The 14,027-nt window shown below is 33.4% G+C and overlaps 1 protein-coding gene across 1 annotated transcript in view; it reads right to left on the bottom strand.

Annotated features, from left to right (window-relative positions):
* LOC102513647 (UPF0462 protein C4orf33 homolog) overlaps positions 1–14,027 on the bottom strand; it is a 577,478-nt gene that overhangs the window by 43,854 nt on the left and 519,597 nt on the right. The window lies entirely within an intron of this gene.

The raw sequence follows: 14,027 nt of genomic DNA, 5'->3' as shown, positions 1-14,027 counted from the left end.
CATTACTTTGCCATACAGTTGTACCCTTTAGGGTTCAAATAAATGATAAATACAGAAAGCTAAAAATATTAGTGTCTTTGCAGTGAGATAAATAATGCATAACTGTCAGTTTAAAAATAAACATTTTGAAACATCATAACGTGAGTATCTATAACAATGACAGTAAGTTTCTCTTTTCTAAACGTATATTCCCTGTGAAACATTTGATTTTCAGTTAAGATAATGATTATTGTTCATTTGGGTAGCTAAAACAGTCTCCTCATCTAGGTATCACCACTTCTGAATGAGCTTTTAGAATGACTAGTGGTTCTCCAGAGTCTTCCAGGATAGTCTGCCACCCATCCTGACATAACAGACAATGGATTCTGGAACTACTGCTTTGTATACGTCTCAGCCTTCCTGTGAAGTATGGGCTGCGGTGGTTGTAGGACCAGCTCTGAATTACTGTTCTATGTCCTGTAGTTACAGAAAGAAAGATTCTTTTCATGGCTTAGACATGCATGTCCAAGGTGATAGTCAATAGCCACATGTTTCTATTTAAATTTGTTTCCATTAACTTAAATTGAATAAAAATTAAAATGCATTTCTCAGTTGTACTAACTACATTTTAATACTGACTACTCTTCCTGTTCTTACATTTGTTCATATAATTTCCTTCTCAAGTCCTCAAATTAGTCTTGGTGACTTTTTTGTTGTGCTGTTATTTGTAACTTTATGAATGTGTATCAACAAATGTTATTTCCACTTGTGAAAGAATGGAAGAATTATGCTTCTATATGGATTGCTGGGATCCAGAGGGAAATATTTGATTATTTTATTTATATTTTATGTCATGTTGATATTGAAACTCTTTCTCAACCCACTATATATTTGGATACACTGTGGCTCCTCAAAACTCCACTGACTGAATTTCATTCGTTTGGAAATAATTTAAGATTGCATCACTATATTAAATTACCTACTTAAAATTTCAAACCATTTCCCTGAAATGTCCCTCTTATAGGTTCATAAGATTTCATTCACCATGCTTAATTTTAATATCTTGTCCTTTGCATATCTCTCATTATTATGGTTATCAAGAGAATCCATGGGCTGTAAGACTTCAGGGAATATGACATTCAAAACATGCCAAGCAACTGTCCCTCCCTAAATTCTGATGATAAAAGGCATCCTAGAGGAAGGGTTGCATTAAATGTTCAGATGATATTCTGCTTGCCAAAGAGAACCAGCTGTTTATACTTGGCGGCATACTGCAACAGAATTATCTCATTTGCAAATCTTGGGATATGGAGATGCAGATAAATGTTAGCACGACAAACTAACAAATGTAGAATGAGCTGTATTCTTAGTATTTGGAGAAAGACTTCATATTTCATATTTGTGCATATGGAGCTTTGAAAACTTATTCATAAACATGCCATCTGAGCAACACGGCACAGAAGGCATTTTTAATATGGCCAAAGCTGTGTTAAGATACTTCCTTACATAATGTTATCCAAACAAATATTCTAACCTTCCACTCGTATAAAATGTTAATGAGAAAGTTGTGTAGCAGTGGAAACAAATGTGTGTCTGATGTGTTTTCATAATAAAATGAGTATTTTCTGCCAATCAAGTGTCATGGATAAAGATAATATTATTCCCTCTTACACACAAAAGCTCCCCAATCAGTAGGAAAGAACACATTAGGATTTCTTTGGTAAGTTCATTTGGTTCACACACACATCTTAGCCTTCACAAAATAGTAAGTTTGCCATTCAAAAGGGAAAACTATTCATAAGAGACTTATTTATGGGTCTGCAAACACATGTCAGGAATTCAAAGGATTAGGTGGTAACAAATTTTTAAAACACTAGATTCTATTTTAGCCCAAGCAAGTTTTTCTACCTGGGAGAAGAAAACCCTTCATTCATTCACGGTTTAAAAAAAAAAAAAAAGGTTACATTTCTTTCATGGGAAAAAATTTAGCCTTGACTACTAATAGCTAAGCAAGGTAAACCTGTTCTTTTCCCTTAAGTTGAAGAGAACCCATTCCCGATCTGTTAATTCATTCTTCTCCCTGCGGCTAGAATGCTCTTTGAAAAATACAAATCTAATCACATGGAATTCTTAATTAAAACACTACAATGGCTTCCATTGTCCATAGGAAAAACATCCAAACCTTTAACATGGTCTACAAAGTACTGCTTGATTGATCTTTCCTTTCTCTAAACCTGCATAACATTGCCACAGGGTCTCACAGGGTGCCTAATACACAGAGGCACTACATGAATACTGAATGAAAGGATAAACAAACATTACAATTTTTCCTCAGACAGGAAGAATCCAGAGACAAGAGGTGGATGAGATACATACTTTTACCCGAGCATCGTCTGTAAAATAAGAACACCTTCATCCCCTCGTTCTCTATCTCCTTATCCTGTTTCTTTTTTCTTACAGCATAAATAATACCTGACATACATTCATTTCTGTACATAAACTCCATAATGGCAAAGATGTTGTCTGGTTTGTTCACTGCTATATATATATATTAAGCTAATGACTTAAAAAGAATTTGAGATAAATTTCTGTTAAATTCATGAATGAAGGAAAAACTCTGCTCCCTCAGCACTCACTTGGGTCATCAGTTAAATGGCCAGAAAGCTTTTCAACTTTGCCTTCAGTCATTATCCTCTTCCCCACCTATCATTCTCCTCTCCAAATTACCTTCTGAGAGACTCATTTATTTATTTATTGCAAAGACCCTTTTGTTCTTTCCTCATTTAAAAGATTTTATTGGCACTCCTTGCTTCTTGAAAAAGTCCAATATACTTAGCATAGCTGCAGGATGTGACCCTGGTTTACACCGCCAACACACTGACTCCCATCTCCATCCTGCATTTTGTAGGTTACAGCCAGGCTGACCATCTCTCAGTTCTTCAGGTCCACCACACTCTCCCTCACTCACTGGTGTGTCTTCACATAAACTGATTCCTCTGGCTAGGACACTCTTCCTCCCCCTGAATGCTTTTTCACCTGGATAAATTCTTAGTTTTCCTGCAGGTTTGTGCTTTAGAAGTAACCCTCTGGGAAGGTTTTTCCAGACTTCAAATGCTGGGGAGGTATCCCTGTTTTGTCTTCCCCCAGTGCTTTCAACTTTCCGTATCACATTGTTTTTAGCCTCCCATAACTTGATTGTTTCTCGTCTGTATTTCCCATACACAGCAAGACCCTTTGATGGCAGAGGTAATCATTGTTCACACATGGTGGCTGTGCATAGAAATAGTATTTGCTGAATGAGGACTTAGGGGCAAATATCTCATAATTCTAAGTCAGCTCCAAATCTCAGGCAGAAACTTTTTACACTGAGACTGTATAGTTTTTCCCCTTAGGACCTAAAACAATACTGGGGATGTGATAAGATTACCAGAAAGAGAGAAAGAGTCATAGCTGATCAGCTGACTGACCACTATTGACCAATGTGTAAAGAAGTTTAGCTTAACTGGAAGACAAGCTGACGCTGTTCAGAGTGGAATTCGGCTTCCCTCCAGCAGTTTCTTTAAAAGGCTAACTCTCTCTGACTCTGAAGTCACACTCCCAACTCTGCAGAACATTCCATCCAAACTCAACATCACTTTTCTTATACCTATAAAAGCTGCAAAAATTACAATGAGAAGAAAACAAATAAAGGACAACTCTAGAAAACATAGTATAAGAATTCCTAGCACTAATTTACTGATTGGTCTTTGACTTTCTGGATAGTATTATCTTTGGGATCAGCTCTTGGATTTCACCATAAATCCCATTATACTGACATGCAATATTCTCCTAAGATTGCAACATTATGTTGTTACAAGTGCCAGAATGGGTAAGAATGGAATATTAGCATATGAAAATCTGTTCTTAAGCACACAAAACCAAAGCTAAATTCTACCTTCTCTTTAAGATTAGTTAGAAAATCTGAATAATTACTGACAGAAAAAATAGCATCAACTGAAAGAAAGTTCAGCATTAACTGAGTTAAAACTCAAATATCCATTATGAGAGGGAGGTACATGAGTTTCCAAGTAGACACAATCTGATCCAATTCTCTAACACACTTTTAGTTTTTGGAGAGTTCTTTGCCTCTCTTAACCCCAGTTTCCTCATGAAAATGAGGATAACAGTGTCTGCCTCATTAATTTATTGTAGAAGTTCAACTAGATAGGAAACATAAAGCACTTACATTATTGACACATAGTTAACTCAGCAATAATTGCTAGATATGCTTTTTAGGTATTTTTATGGTTTCCCAATCAAACATGCCAATTTAATTAAAAAATGTCTCTTGATTTTTCCCCCCTCATTGATCCTAGATGTGTGGGGAGGGTGGAGGGGAGAGTGCAATAAGGAAGGAATAAGTGTGTGGCACAAGGGTGGAGGAATTATGGGGAGCCCAGAATGACTTTTCTGCATTCAAGTTCTGACCAAATGGGCTTGCAAAAGCAAATGTCTTCCTTTAAGAAGGTGACTATAAAATGAGGAACTTTTAAAAGAATGAATTTCTCAGTAATTAAGCCAACAGACTATATGAAGGACTGGCTGTTCTTGAAATGTGTCGATTTCTGTGAGTTATCAAGAGCCAGCTCTCTATGGCTAACAAGCATCTTTTAGAATTTGTAACAAAGATTAAATCAAATTAAATGTAAAGGTTCTGTACAGCTAGTCTCCAATGATGGTGCCCCCAATGAACCATTCCTCTTATTAGTCACGTCCCTGTGTAATTCCCTCCCCTTAACTGTAAGTTGGCTGTGACTCCCTCTTGACCAACAGAATGCAGAGAAGGAGATGCTGTGGTCACAGACAGTAGAGGCTGGGTGGGACGAAGCCTTGCAGCTTCAGTCTTAGCCTCTTGGAATCCTCACTCTTGGAATGCTTCCTCTAAGAAAACTACACCCATGCAATGAAGCCCAAGTCATATATGAAGAGGCCAATGAGCCTTATTTTGACTGTAGCTCCAGCTGGCATTTGACTCTAACTGCATGAGCCATCCCAAGCAAGGACTGCCCAGCTGATCCCCAAATGAGTCACCGAATCAAGGAAAATAATAATAAATTATTATTTAAATATCCTGAGTTTTGGGGTGTTTTTTAATGCAGCAAAAGATCACAGGAACAGATACCTATCAAAACTCTTGACAGAGTATAAGGTACACATAAAATAAGTTTGGTTGATTGGATCAGAGATTTATTAGAGTCCGTAATTTTGAATAAACTGCTATCCAGCTGATGTCAAAAGCTTGGTAGAGATTACTGATGAGGTATTAAAACCATCCAAGATGAGTACATTTTAACTTCGCTAAAATTAAGATGCTTCTTACCATCAGTGAGATTGTATAATTGGCATTATATTTTTCTTTCTTAAAAGTACTGAAAAATCCATCTTATAATTGATGGCATCTTAGATCTTAAAATAGAATATACTGAATCAATAGCCTAAAAGACTCCTGCTTGTGTGGACTTCCTCAAAATTTCCTGGAGAGTCTATTTTAGTAGGTTTCTGGTCCTTCATAAATCAGCAGGATATCTTGGGGCAGGACCCAGGCATTTGCATCTAAACAAGTTTTCTAAGTGATCCTTATGTGTAACAATGTCTGAAAAACACTGATTCAGGTAGCAAAATCTTTGTACTACTTTAGAAAATTAGGTGACCAGACCCATATTATTTTAGCTCCCCACTGACATATGTTCATTAAATTGTAATTGGCATTTGACTTTTGACAGTTGTAGAGTCTTGAATTGAGTGCTTCAGTGAAGAAACATAAAAATACTCCTAGAGTTTCTTTAAAAAAAAACCCATAAAGTGCAATTTCTATTCTATTGCTCAATGAAAATTCATTTTAGAGATTATAATAATGACCTCATTCTTCTTGCTACATAGTTCTTTATCTGTTATTGTTGTTTTAGTGATCCAATTGCCTCTATGACATCTATTCAAAACTATCTCAAATATGTATGTTGCATTGTTTCAACATCACAATGTTAAAAGACTTAGATATGATAATTATGAACGCCATATTTTAATTAATTATATTTCCAAGAGAATGTGAAAATGATTCTTAAATTGAGATACATAATTCTCTAAAAGTTGATATAAAACAGCACAAACATACTTTCTCAATATTTAAATTTTTCTTCCTATGTTTGAATTATGCAGGGAAGCGTACTTGTTTTGCAGACATGAAACAGATTACCTCCAGACAAAAAAAAAAATGCCTACTGTTTGGCTCTTTAACTCCCTTTCCCTAGAAATGCAGAAATTGTTGAGTCAATTGTGAAATTAAATTTGACATTTTACACCCTGATAGTCATGTTACTAGTTATTTGTGGCTTCCTTTTTGTGCACTAAAGTACAGCTTGCAGGCAAATACACCAAGAAGGTGCTGTAGCCTTCAGCAAATCTGGTAGTCAAACCTTCCATTTGGTGAATAATTAAAACCATCATAATAGCCTTATAGAATTGCAATCATCTCTTTCCACCTCATGCAAAATATGTTTTCCAAAATTTTATTTTTGGAATGGTTGCTTAAATTCTAACTTTGAGAACATGGGGACCGAAATATATGCTAATAAAATTGTAGAGAGTGAATTCCGCTTCATATGGTGACAGAAAAGGAGAGCAGATTGTATAACAATCATCTTTACCTCATGGCATTGTACACAGAACTGCATTTTGTATAGCAATTCAAATTCAACAGTTATTCAACAAATGTTTATTCAGTAAGCTCTGTAAATAGAATAAATTCTATGACGGTATGAATATGCTGTAATACATAGAATCAGTTTACGGTAATATTTTGGAAATTGAAAAATTTGCAATTTTATTTTTAATTGAAACCACTTTCAATATGAAACAAAGGGAGAAAGTTCACATTAGAAAAACAGACGTATCCAGGGATCAAAGTTCATTTGAACTACACAGTAAAATATACCCAGAATATTTGTGATTTTGTGCAAGAATTAGCATGCTATTTATTACAAATATCCACTGTCTTTTTCTGACTGTGAATCTGAATGCTACAGCTCTTTTCAAAAGCTATTATTTTTAAGCAGTAGGCGACAACTGAAATTCTCCCATTCAGCTGAGTTTAGGTAAAATAAGCTTTTTCCACATTATTTCACATCACATGAGAGATACTATCTACTAAGCTAATGCCACTCCAAATCAAAGAAATGTCATTTTGATGATGACCAACATTAACTGCTAACTATCTGAACTGTCAAAGCAGAAGAAAAACATACCTACCAGGAATACTAAGCTGGGACAATAAAAATGCTCTAAGAATTGGGATAAATGACTAACAATGTCTGATAAAAGAACATTTCAATCTTTTGATTCATAAGATATCAATAGTTCAACTGTTGGAACAACTAAATAACTCCTCTCATATAAAACAATGAGTGTTCAGTAATTATGTTTTGCATCTCTATAGTTTTATTACTTTTCCTTCCTCTATTTTAAGTAGTAGCAGATGAAGCACTGGTAGTAACAGCAGTGGTTGTACTGGCAGTTATAATCGTAACAGTAGTCAGGACTACCACTTACAGAGCATTTGTTATATGCTGAGCATTGGCTTAAGTGCCGTATTCCATCTGAGAGGTTATGAAAATAGCTTTAAGTTTCTGTAGCTATTAAATGAGAGAGAGTGGGGTGATGGACTCCCAGTCTGACTCTAAAATTTTCATCTTTACCAAAATGGTAAGTATTAAGTCTATAAACTTAGTTTTAAGAAACTTGACCAAAAGTTTATTAAACTTTAATAAACTGTTTTATACAGAACAATATACTTTATGATATGAGTAATTATTTTGTCAATAATTTTAATAATGGTCCATAGTTGCACGTGATAGTATCCCCCACATTTTACCAATGATTTTTTAGTTTTCAGTTCTCAGTATTGTCAGGCTACTGTAGGAATTACATGCCTGTGATTTACAGACAAGTGAATCAGGAATACGAGAGTCAGAATCAAGTTGCCAACAAAGGGACTAGTTTATTTAGGGAAATGGTGTGAAATGTTAGTATTTATATTTTAGGACCTCAGATCCTCAGCCAATTTACCAGACAGACTTTATAGATATCTGTAAACAGCAGATATCTCAATTTAACCAAAGTAAATAAACAAAGTAAATAAATCAAAGTAAATGAATCAAAGCAAGTGAATGTGGTCTACAAATGTATTTACCTACCAAGGATCTAACAACTGATCAATAGTAGGAGAGGCCAAATAAAACCAAAAAAGGGTCAGGTAAAGCAAAGAACCAAGAGTACAACTTTCTGCAAATGCTTGACTGACTCACAAGATAATGTATTTTTTCAATTCAAAAAACATGATTCAGTAAGATGTGTCCAAACAAGCTTAATTATTGATGAGAACTGCAACGTCTGCATGTGAAAAGACGCACATGAACCTTGAAAATGCTTTTGTTGCATATTTAGAATAGTTATAAATGTCAGGTTACTGCTAGTGGTACTGTTCTTAAGAGTGGCATTTGCAAAATAATATTTGCCAAAGTTCATGTGACTCTCCCTCTGAAAACCGTAGGCAAACTTCCTTTTACACAAAGTTATGTGTTTCTTTAAGAAAGATACTGTGACTGATCCCAGTGTAACTATTATTTGTATTGTTCTTACATAATAGGCTTGAATTAACATAGGTCTAGGGTGTCTTAAATACATATTTCAGATTTTTATGACCAATGTGATTGCCTCATAAGGAAATAACTTTAATTACGTTAATTGTTGGACACACTACCAAAAGTCACTGCAAGTTCATGGAGTAGCCCATTAAACATTCAAAAAGGTCATTTGTTCAAAGTATTTTAATTTTGTTTTCATATTGAAATATGCTTGAGGTATGTTTAATACATTATGCTTTCCTTATTCTACCATTCATGGACGAAATATTTTTACTAACTCACAGATTATCTGTGCTATTATTATTTTTTTAGTTTATATTGGAATTAAGACATTTCAGAAAATATATTAAAGAGAAGCATCTACTTAACATAATTTGGTTTTTAAAAATGAAAATGAGGAATAAAAATCTTGCATGATAAAATGTGTATTGTTGGAATAGATGAGAACGTAGAATAATATATAACAATTGAATGAGTGGGTTCAAATAAGCAGAAAATAGTGGTGCCAGATTCAATCACTCATTAATAAAGGATATTCTGAAAAAGAAGCAAAATCTGTATAATATGCAAACACTAATATTTTTTAACACATGAAAATTGAGTGCATTTAAAGCAATATTATACAGGACATTGATGTTGTGTATTTTGTTTTTATAAAAATCGAATTTTAAAATTTTTAGATAATTGTAAATTCCTATTTAGTTGTAAGAAATACCACCAAGAAATCCCACTTACCTTTATCTATTTCCTCTCAAATGTAACATCTTGCAAAACTATAGCAAAGTATCATAACTAGGATATTGATACTGAAACAGTCAAGACATAGAGCATTTCCATCACCACAAAGATCTCTCATGTTCTTTTACAGTCACACTGACATCCCTCTCACCAAGCACCTCTCCTCCCAGTCTTCTTAACACCTGGCAACCACTAATCTGTTCTCTTTTTCTATAATTTTGTCATTCCCAAGTGATACATAAATATAATCATTCTGTATATTACCTTTTGGGATTGGCTTACATCATTCAGCAAAATTCTCTGAGATTCACTGAAATAGTTGTATTTTATCAATATTCTTTTATGTTTATTGCTGAGAAATATTCCAAGTATGGATGTGCCACAGTCTGATTAACTATTCACCCATTGGAGGACATGTGGGTTGGTTCCAGATTTTGGCTATCATGAATAAATGTACCAGAAGCATTTGTGTAGAGGTTTTTGTGGGGTCATAAATTTTCATTTATCGAGATAAATGACTAGGAGCCCAGTTGCTGGATCACATGGAAGTTGCATGGTTAGTTTTTAAGAAACTGCCTAGCAGCTCCCAGAATGAATGTTCCATTTTGAATTCTCAACAGTAAGGTTGAATGATGATCCAGTTTCTCCACATCCTCACCACTATTTGATATTGTCATCATTTTTTATAACCATTCTTTTATGTATATGGTCATATGTCACTGTGGTTTTAAACTGCATTTCCCTAAAGGCTAATAATGTTGAACATATTTTCTTATGTTAATTTGAAATCTGTATGTCCTCTTCAGTGAAATGGTTATGTCTTTGCCCATTTTCTAATTGGGTTGTTTGATTTTTAACTCTTTAGTTTTAGGGTTCTTTATATATTCTAGATACCAGTCCTTTGTTTAATATGTGGTTTGCAAATATTTTCTTTTAATATGTAGCTTGTCTTTTCAGGCTCATAACAGGGTCTTGTGTAGATAAATTTTTTAAATTTTGAAGTTCAATTTGCTATTTTTTTCATAGATAAATCACATTTTCTGGTAACAGGGTCCTACCCGTAGATCACAAAGATTTATCTCCTTTTTTATATGTTGCTTGGTTTCACATTTAATATTCTAAGTTCATGACCCATTTTAAGTTTTTTTTTTTTTGTATAAGGCATAAGATTTAGTTTAAGGTTTTTTGTTTGTTTGTTTTAACCTATAATTGTTCACTTGCTTTTAGTGCTAAACTATGTTTTGAAACAGATATATTTCCTCTATTACCTTGATTTTGCACCTTTTTCAAAGGAATATATATTCTGAATGTTCTATAAATGTTGACTAGAGCCTATTGGTTAATGGTTCTGTTTTGTCCTTCTATAACTTATTGTTTGTCTGTGAAGTTGTTTTATCAACTGTTGAGGGTGTCTAAAAAGATCCTAGGATGAAACACAAGCTGTCCAGGGTTAGGACTCATTCAAAAGTCATTGCGCTGTGAGACATAAGTCATATGTATGTTTTGGCCACTCATGCAATTCATAGCATAAAATCTCAAATATTTCTGAATTATATAGTGTACCCATCTGTTAAGCTTTAGCCACAGAAATAGACCCAGTAAGAGATGGTATATATTAAAGGAATTATAAATTGTAAGGTAGTAGCCTATTGTGAGGGCTGGTTAGGGGAGTCAAAATCTGCAGGCCATGCTATCAGGAGGGGCAGTTTGGAACTCTCAGGCAAGTGGTGAAGCTTAGGCCCACAGGTAGAATTTCTTATTATTCAGATGAGAGTCAACTGATTATGAAATTTAATCCCATCTACAAAGTACTATCATGGTAACATGTTGATAAGTATTTGATTAAATAACTGGGGACTGTGGCCTGGCTAAGTGGACACATGAAATTGACCATCACACCTGGCTTCATTAATCAAACTGTCCCACTCCTTCAAATGTCTTTTCAAGAATTCCTTCTAAGTGATTTTTTTTTCTCTAGTTCCTATACTTAGAATTGTAACATCTCCCACCAAACATTTTTTAGTCTTCTCATCTGCTTTACTTTGTTTTCTTAGCATGAATTGTTATCTTTCACAATCTGTATTTTACTTAATTTGCTTCCCCCTCCATTAGAATGTAAATACCATGAATAATCAGGTATTTTTGTTTTTTTGATCTGTTGTTACAGCCCCAACAACTAGTATGGGATCCTGTATAGAGTGGGCACTCATTAAATATTTGTTAAATGGATGAGCAAAATGAAACTGATAGTGGCCTGATGTCCACAGTAGTTTATATAATGTAAATGTAAACAGAAAATGGTAGTGGGTAAAAAAGGTATAATGCTCTAGCATTAAATAATTAAATAACACAGCACAATTTGTAAATTCAAAAGTATTCTGAAAAAGAACACCACTTTTCAACATTTTAAACTGAAAGTGAACATTTCTGTTTACCATTACATTTAGAATTATTTATCTGAAGTCTCCAAATAGAGTGTACTAGTTACATGGAAAGAACACTAAAACTGTATAATATTCTGAGAAGATAATCTTTTTACTTCAAAGTGCATTATTTTATTTACATTATATCTCAAATAATATTTCAAGAAAATAGCAATACTGAATTAAATATTAAAATCTCACAAAATACTTACCTATACTACCAAACTTTAAACTATACACATGATTTGACTCATCACTTCCACTTTTAAATCTCTCTCCTATAAAGATAATTTCAAAATTTACAAAGAGAGTTGTAGAAAGATGTGCATCACAACACTGATTACAAAGGCAAAAATAATAACCTCAATGTTTATCAGAAGAAGATTGGTTAAATAAAATAATGTACATTCATGTTACGAAATACTATACAAAGGGTTAAAAGAAAGAGGCAAAATCATTTTTGGTAACTATTTTTCAAGTACATTAAGTAAAAAGTAAGGATGCAAAAGAGCATATGTATTATGAGCCCTGCATATTAACAAAGATAAATGTGTATTTTTAAGTATGCTTGAATATTAAGAAAGAATTGTGGGAAAAAATACAAACAAATTAAGTGTTAATAGTGTTTATCTCTAAAGTGGGATACAAGGTGAGAGCACACTTTTACTATTCTTTTTTTTTCTTAATATTTCAATACTGACTTTTTCCAAAGTGCATTTATTATTTTATGATTAAAAACTAGGTTACAATAAATAAATAAAATATGCATATGCTTTGACATAGCAATTTTGTTTCTAGTAATTTATTCCAAAGAAACAATTAAGGATGTGCATAAAGATTTATATATATAATGCTCATTGTAGCATTGTTTATTACAACAAAAATGGAAAATAGCCAATTCTGCAATATAAATATGGTTAAATAAATTACACTATATCCATTTTATGAATATCATGTATTCATTAAAATGATGCTGTGGAAGTTTTCTCCTAACATGATGTATCACCCTTTATTAACAAGTTTTTTTTTTTAATATGGAGCTGTTACAAAATAGTAAGTATAGTAGGCTTACATTTTGATTAAATTTATACATATTTTACAGAAGTCTGTATGTCAAATTCTTAACTAATTGCCTCTGTTTAGTTGGTTTGTGAATGATTTTATGTTCTTCTTTGTGTATTTTATGTAATTTTTAAAATTTCTGCAATAGTGTGCATTACTTTTAGAGCCAGAAAATGTTACAAGGAACAATTACCATCATATTTTATAAATACGAGAGATTTTCCTGCATGAGAAAATAAAAGGTTAATAAGTTTCAGTATAAAGTTTACAAATATTTTCCACCTGGTCCAGATTTTATTAGTGACACCAAAAAAGGTAATTTACTACCCTGAAACAGAGGAGGAAGAAGCCAAATTAAGCATCTGTCAAGATAAAGTTGAATAAAATCAAGTTCAATGGAGAAAGGCTGAGAAATCAAGACTGAATGAAGGCAAATATCTACTTTAAAAATATATAGTAATGATCTAGTAAAAACTAATTATTTTTACTTTTATTATTGTTCAATAAAAAATTTAACAATTACCATTTACCAAATGCTGGCTATATGATTTTTATGTAACCCTTACAACAGTCCTATAAAGTTGACCTTAATACACAGTTTTGGGAATAATTTATAGATACTGAATTGGGATATCAAAAAGGGTTTAAAAATTGCTCAAATATATGCAGCTAGTAAACAATACAGCTGGAATACAGACTTCTTTGAACCCAAATTCAATATTCTTTCTTTCATCTACTAGCCTATGAAGGTACTTTACCACCTGTATTAAATAAACCTGATGTCCAGATATGCTCTAGACATCGGGACACTTGAAGGAATCAATTCAGGTAGTAGATATATGCCAAGGAAAACTGGGATTATAAACCAAGGGCAATTATAGAAGAAAACAGAATTAGAGGGAAAACTTCATTTCAGTAGTGAGAGGAGTTTAGGCAAAACTAGTAAAGACTGACTAAGGAATAGTTCTGAGTCTTTGTAGACTGATCTACTTTATCCCCTTTCTTCTAGGATGAAAATTTTGAGAACAGCAATCAAGGACTTGTTTGGGGCACATTAATTAGTTACCAATTTCAGCCCTTTCTCGCTCACAGGAGAGCAATAGTGAGGAGAATAGAAAAGGTATGCCATGGAGATCCTCTGTTTTTC

This window comes from Camelus ferus, chromosome 2 (assembly GCF_009834535.1).
Source record: "Camelus ferus isolate YT-003-E chromosome 2, BCGSAC_Cfer_1.0, whole genome shotgun sequence".
Lineage (NCBI taxonomy): Eukaryota > Metazoa > Chordata > Mammalia > Artiodactyla > Camelidae > Camelus > Camelus ferus.
Note: the sequence above shows the minus strand (reverse complement) of the source record. Positions and strands in the feature narration are given on the sequence as shown.